Here is a 7876-nt window from a genome sequence, read left to right on the forward strand (position 1 = left end):
ACTCTAGCCTACACTGTGGCCACACCCCATAAAATTGTCTCAGTAGATGTGCTAAACTAGGTTGAGGGTGACCAATGGGAATTGGTGATTTGGGAGACGTGTACTCCAAGTAGGTGAAGACTTCCCCTGGTGGAATGTCAGATGAGAACAATTTATTCCATCAGAAAAGAAGGTGGCTGGAGCCCAGGGCTTCCCTTAGGGCTTGGTCAAACTTCAAAGAAGCCAAGGTCATCCAGTGCTCCTGGGCCATTGTCAGTAGTCCGACTTCCATAACTCTGGAAGAGAGAATGAGGCTGATGACCTTGCTCAGCTCAGCCTGATTCAAATCTTATTCAGGCACCAGTCAAGACATTGCTTTTGATGTAGTTGGTCCTCTTTGGAGTGAGAGACAAAGGAAGAGAGGTGGGGATGGGGAAAGGGGGGATGCAGGAAGGAAGTAGGGAGAGAGAAGGGAGGGAGAGGGAAAGAAAAAAGGGAGAGAGAAGGAAAGAAAGAGAGGGGATAATAGGAGAAACAAACAGAGGGAGGAAAAGAGAGAGGGGATGGGAGGGAAAGAGAGAAAAGAAGGGGGAAGAAAAGGGAGAGAGAGAAAGAGAAGGGATAATAGGAGAGGGAGAAGAAGGAAAAGAAAGAGGTTGGCAGAAAAAGAGAGGGAGAAGGAAGGAAAGAAAAGAAGAAGATAATAAGAGAGGGGGAGGGAAGAAGGAAAGAGAAGAAGGGAACAACAGAAGGGAAGAGAGAGAGAGAAGGAGAGAAAGAGAATTCTAGATCTTTTTGACTTCCTAGAAAAGAAGCATTAAATTAGAAAACCCATCCAGAAAATGAGTCAGTAGATTGGGAGACAAATGGAAATGGTTCAACAAACTTACTCACTTTTCCATTCCTATGCCCCACTGCTACACAAGATTTAAGAGACAAAATAAGTATAAGTATAAGGTAAAGGGCTTACCTTGGTGTGTGGAATTGTTGAGGTTAGGGAAGGGACCCCAAAAGGTTGGGGTCACAGATGGGTGTTGTGAGGTGTCTCAAAAAAATTTGCAGGCTTGAACCCATTTCCAAGTCAAGGGGCAAAGTTTATTGTAATTGTAGTGCCAATTTAATTGGGTTAACTTCCAAGAACATTTAGCAAAGAAACAGAAGCAAAGAGACACAGTTATCTAGTTCTTCATATTATAGACACGTTAATTTTATGGTCCAGAGGTAGAATTTGATTCTCTCTTGATGAGGTCTAGATATGGGGTACCTAAATTAAATTAAATGAAATTAAGGTTTAATTGAGGTCTAGATACGGGGTACCTAAATGAAATTAGAGTTTAATTGAGGTCTAGTGGCAGGTTCAGGGTACAAGGAATCAAATAGAGTTCCCCTGCAACTCCTTTGGATTTGGTGCAAGGATATGGAGTTAAATGAGGTCTAGTGGCGGAGCGAGAGTTCCCTGCAAAGCAGACCCAAAAAGCTAGATTGATAAAAGAGGTTTATTATGGGGTTTGGAAGTAAGGTTAAAGTATAGTTAAGGAAATAGGTGAAGGTAGAGATAAGAGGGGCACCGGAAACAGGATTGCAGTGGACAGAGATCCCTGGTGTGCCGGGCGTAAGGCTGGCATGGTTGGAGCCTCTGCAAAGAGAGGATCTTAGTTTGGCTCTTTTATAATGAGAGATTTAGCTGAAGTCCCAAGTTGGTGGGTGGAGTCCCAAATTGGCTCTTTGATGGATTTCAGTGCGGGCTTGAGTTCGCTTGGTGGGAGCTTGAGTTCACTTGGGCAGATCATTAGAATGGAGGCTGGGAGAGCCCAAGTTGGCTCAGATGGGTTCAGATGGCTCAGATTGGCTCAGTTGGGCTGGGACAGGCCCAGATTTTCTATTGGAATTCAAAGGGACCAGGATTTGTGAATCAAAGGTCCTAGCTTCCTGGATTGATAATCCATCAACTAGGAGGGGTTGGGAATCAGAAAGTAAGGAATAAATCAATTCTTAAAGGGACCACAACCCAGCATCACTCTGACCAACAGATTATCTATCTAACAGTCAGCAAGGAACTGAGGAGTGGTTCAGAATCTGACATTTTATTCTTAGACGGGGTGTGAGAATTCCCTGAAACAGACTGGAAAGCTAGAAGATTTAGAATTACTGACTTATTTTTAAAAATAGAAGCCCCCAAAGGACAGGGGACTTCAAAATCATTGCTATCTCCCCTAGAAGCCATATCACATCATTAAGACTGTCACATTTTTAACAGCCCCTAAATGTTAACTTTTTTTTATTATTTTTCATAGATATAGATAGCAAAATATGAGGCAAGCTTCCAGTTATTTGAGATGTTAAATTGTTTGCATTTCCAGTAATTTATCATGGAATTATATAAATGCAATTCAGTGATGTATTCAATGCCTAAGGATTTAGTGTAGTTTTATTTTTAATAATTAAATATATTTTATATATAATTTTAAACTGTAATGCTGATTGAAATTCACTTAAACTCATTAGCCAGTAATCAAGTACTTTAAACATTTTTCAGTATCAGGTTAGTTACTTTTAGTGATGACTACACTGTTAGTGAAATTTCTTTTTCAATAGAACTAAACAAATGACAGTTTGCTGTGCTCTTTTTTGTTGAGCATAGATTTTGTGATGGGGAGGCAGTATGACATAATGGAGAACTAGTCTTGGAGTAATAAAAAAAAAAAAAAAAAGCTGTTTTTCACTTAAATATTTGCTGTGTGATCCTGGAGAAGTCACTTAATCTGACTGCTGTCTAGGCAACTATATAAGGCAATAAATTTTTTTTTCTTTTTTTTTTTAATTTAATTTTTATTTAATAATTACTTTATATTGACACTCGTTTCTGTTCCGATTTTTTTTTCCCTCCCTCCCTCCACCCCCTCCCCTAGATGGCAAGCAGTCCTTTATATGTTGGATATGTTGCAGTATATCCTAGATACAATATATGTTTGCAGAACCGAACAGTTCTCTTGTTGCATAGGGAGAATTGGATTCAGAAGGTATAAATAACCCGGGAAGAAAAACAAAAATGCAGATAGTTCACATTCGTTTCCCAGTGTTCTTTCTTTGGGTGTAGCTTCTTTTGTCCGTCATTTATCAAGTGAAACTCAGGTCTCTTTGTCAAAGAAATCCACTTCCATCAAAATATGTCCTCATACAATATCGTTGTCGAGGTGTATAATGATCTCCTGGTTCTGCTCATTTCACTTAGCATCAGTTCTTGTAAGTCTCGCCAATCCTCTCTGTATTCATCCTGCTGGTCATTTCTTACAGAACAATAATATTCCATAACATTCATATACGACAATTTACCCAGCCATTCTCCAATTGATGGACATCCATTCATTTTCCAGTTTCTAGCCACTACAAACAGGGCTGCTACAAACATTTTGGCACATACAGGTCCCTTTCCCTTCTTTAGTATTTCTTTGGGATATAAGCCCAATAGAAACACTGCTGGATCAAAGGATATGCACAATTTGATAATTTTTTGGGCATAATTCCAGATTGCTCTCCAGAATGGTTGGATTCGTTCACAACTCCACCAACAATGCATTAGTGTCCCAGTTTTCCCGCATCCCCTCCAACATTCATCTTTATTTTTTCCTGTCATCTTAGCCAATCTGACAGGTGTGTAGTGGTATCTCAGAGTTGTCTTAATTTGCATTTCTCTGATCAATAATGATTTGGAACACTCTTTCATATGAGTGGTAATAGTTTCAATTTCATCCTCTGAAAATTGTCTGTTCATATCCTTTGACCATTTATCAATTGGAGAATGGCTTGATTTCTTATAAATTTGAGTCAGTTCTCTATATATTTTGGAAATGAGGCCTTTATCAGAACCTTTAACTGTGAAAATGTTTTCCCAGTTTGTTGCTTCTATAAGGCAATAAATTACAGAGAAGATATTAACTCACACTGGTAAAGAACTCATTTGGGAGTTCTATATACAAATCAAATCTCTGTTCTATTTCTTATTATTGTTAAATATAAAATTTGATTCTCGAAGTAAAAATAACCAGATGTCTTTATTTCCTGTAGATTGGGATAATTTTCTTATTTATTCCAATTTGAACCTGGCTCTGAAAGCAGGCTAGTTCAGCTATAAATATGCTTCTACAAATTTAAGCGGTATGTTTCTCTTATTTTGAGCATGCTACCTCCAGCAGAGGACAACCAAGCACCACTAATTGAGATGAGCAGCCACATCCTTAGTGACACATGATCTTTTCAACAGTGAATAGTCTGTGTTATTTCAATGACGTGGGTGGTATTCTTTTATATTATGATGACGATTATTTTTATATTGGTACTACTCATGTGGAGATGGTAAGATAACACAAATAATATAAGTAATCCAGCCTTGCAAGTTATATCAAGTTCAGAATGCATGGAAAACCTAGTATTTTGGAGAGAGTTTCTGGGAAGCTATGTGCTGTAAACTTGGACTGATTCCTGAAGAAACCTCAGAAGTAGAGATAGAAAACAAAAGAGAGATATAGAATGTATTCAATATCTTGAAACAGTACCGCCTCTTTGCCTGTGAGAAGAGTAGATTACAGAAATGATTCCATGGGATCTGTGGCCACTGTTGAGGACTGATCCAGTTTATGTAGGTCTAGTTCCATGCCTTTGCTAGGTTCCCCTTTTCCTAAAGGGTCTGAACAGAAAGGGAAGGCTCTGATTAACTACACTTAATTTCAATATCTAATCAGGAAGTCTTTTTCTGCTCTCTGAAAGTCAATCACTGGTTATTGTATTTCCATTGTGCTGATCAATTGCGTGTTCTGTTCATTCTCTCATTTCTGTTCTGATTGTTTCTTCATGATACATAAAATTAATTTAATGAGCTAGTCTCGGTTATGTGATTATTTGGGAAAGCCTGGAATTGGGAAGGCAGAGCATGCTGGTGTGGAATAAAAGCAACATATGTACTCATTGCTTAGTATAGAAGCCAGCCTTGGACAAAAACACCCCAGGGAATTTAGCAATCCCAAGAAATTGGCTAAAACTGCTTTCTAAACTGGTCCAAGATTATAAAGGGAGTGGGTGAGTAGGAAATAAAGACCAGAAAAAAAGTGATTTATAATCCAAACTGTAAATTTCCCCTGGACGATTATTGTAATCTGGAAGCTGTGAACTTTAGAAAGGGCCAAGCACTCCTGCCTTCTTCTCTACCCTTTCCCTGTTGTATGATTCCTCTTCTTTGATACTGTACCACAGTAAATTCTTGTAACACATGGGGAAAAACTATTATATGTTAATTGAACTGAACTAGCCCCTAACCTATGGATGATTGGAACAGAACAGAACAGGCCAGAGACAGGAGAATCAGGAATCAAACAGAAGTTTAATTTCAAAGTGTGGGAAACGGCTTTCCAGTAAGGATTGTGCCAGGGCCCCCATTCTAGTGGGAAAACTCAAAGTAGTATCGGCAGATTGCAATACTTATACTAACTGCAACGCAGTTAACTGTAGCTCTGACAGTAAGGAGCAATAGCAACAATGAGACTTTTTTTGATTCATAGCAGGGCTTCAAAATTGGAACATGGGTACTTATCCAAGCTTGTCTGAGCTCAGAGAACAACTGGTACTGGTCAAAGCAATACAAAAATTATATAAAACAATCCTAGGAGCTATGACTGAGATCAGCCAGAGGATAAGTGCAAAGGATTATTGTTATGCCATTCTTGGGGCACAAACTTGCTTGCTGTGCCTTAGCTCTGAAAAACAAGGTGTCTCCTAATATCTTGACACATATGTAGGACTTGCCTTCTAAGTTTTTTGGGCATACATATGATGGGGTATGAAACTATGTTCCCTTTAATCTGTAAAATTATCATTCTGAAATTGTGTCTCTTTTGATCTGTCAAAGAAGAGAGATCAGAATTTCCCAGGCTCCAAAGAGCTATAAAGAAGGCACATCCTCCTAGATTGAGATAAGCAGTATCATTCAAGGACCAATCAACTCCCATTGATCTTTTGGGGAGTCACATCCTCATTCAGGAAACTATTTTCATTCAATTGGGAGATCCTGGTCTGACAAGCAGTTCAAACTGCCCCCAGATCTGCTCATAAAATAGATTTCTGCTCACTCATTCTTTGCACAATGTCCAAAGTAGTATGCTTTGCCTCTTTGTCATAGCTGCCAGGACTCCTGCTTGATGTGAAGACATACTCTTCTCAGTGCCAGCCTCCATTTCCCTAATAGGACTTTGCCACTCAGAAGTCAGTCTTACTAGCAAAGCTGACTTCTCATTCAACAATAAACTTCCCTTTGCCACTTAATATTTCAGGTTCGTGAATTCCTTCTCCAAGGACCAGAGCAGACCAGAAGGAGATTCCCACAACTTTCTGCACTGCCACTAACCTCATCACATATTTACAGAGCAATGGTGGCAGCAGCATGATATTACAGATAGGTTAGACTGTGTGACAGGACAATTTTCCCTATAACAATGAAACCCACAGGCCTGTCCCATGCCATATACTTTTTTTCCCCCTGAAGCAATCAGAGTTAAGTGACTTGCCCAAGTCACACAGCTAGAAGTATTAAGTGTCTGAGGCCAATTTGAACTCAGGTCCTCCTGACTTCAGAGCTGGTGCTCTCTATCCACTGCACCATTTAGCTGCCCTGCCATACTTTTAATATACATATGTGTATATATAAACACACACATATAAATAAATGTCTATGTAGGATAGATAATAATGCTTTGGGAACTTGAAAGTGAGTTTCACTATTTTCTTTATCAGAAATCTAGAGCCTGCCATCTCAACTAGGGAAAGTGGACAGAGGCAGTATTGGGAACTGTCAGAAGAATTTTCCTGCAGCAGTCTCTTAACTGTGAATAGCTAGAGCTGGGCAAAGCAGGTCTAGAGACAGGTTTTTAGAGATCAAGTAGTGATTCAATTTGTCAATTTCAGAATGAGAAATTTGGTTTGCAAATCAGAAGCTGTCCTGGAAAGGATAGAGCTTTTATACACAAATCATAAGTGGGAAGAGAAGTGGAAGGGACAATAATCATTTTCAGGACATGAGTGGTTTCCCAAAACAAATCCAGGCATGCAGGACAATATGGGTGTTCTTGTGTCCTGACAGTGGGAACAATTTTTAATTGCTTGTTTCAAATGTTAGGAGTCATTACTTCATGGGGGACAGGACCAGAGTTCTGTGATGGAAAACAGGTTCTGCAATATTTTGATTCCCTTCACTTAACATACAAAGCCTTGTCAAGAATTGATCATTTCAAGCAGTACTGTGAGATACTGATTTCTAAGTCAAAATCTGCTGGGAAAATGGTAGCACTGAAATAGCTAAGTTATTAGTACTATACAATTTACAATTTAGTATTCAATTTAGTACTCAATTAGTATTCATTCCCATGTGCATACATATTATAGCGATTAACACAAAAATCACAAATCCCTTCATAGGCTAACCAAGTACACAACATTTAGTTGACTCAGTTTTACAAATGTGACCCAGAAGGTGATAAGGTAAAGAAGGAACATTAATTCTGAAATGGAAAAGGGATTGTTTGTTTAGGATTTAATTTCCCAGGAACTCAGGAAATAGTTTTTTTCCCAAAGCACAGGACTGACCACCCCCCCAAAAAAAAAAAACCGTAACCCTTGGCTTTCTACCATCATGGGGTCCTCAAACTTTTTAAATAGGGGGCCAGTTCACTGTCCCTCAGACTGTTGGGAGGGCTGGACTATAGTAAAACAAAAACTATGTTTTGCGGGTCTTTAAATAAAGAAACTTCATAGCCCTGGGTGAGGGGGATAATTGTCCTCACCTGCTCAGCTGGTCCTCGGGCCGTAGTTTGAGGACTTCTAAATTTTAGATGATCAAATATAAACTCTTTTT

Source organism: Antechinus flavipes, chromosome 4, assembly GCF_016432865.1.
Source record: "Antechinus flavipes isolate AdamAnt ecotype Samford, QLD, Australia chromosome 4, AdamAnt_v2, whole genome shotgun sequence".
NCBI classification, from domain to species: domain Eukaryota; kingdom Metazoa; phylum Chordata; class Mammalia; order Dasyuromorphia; family Dasyuridae; genus Antechinus; species Antechinus flavipes.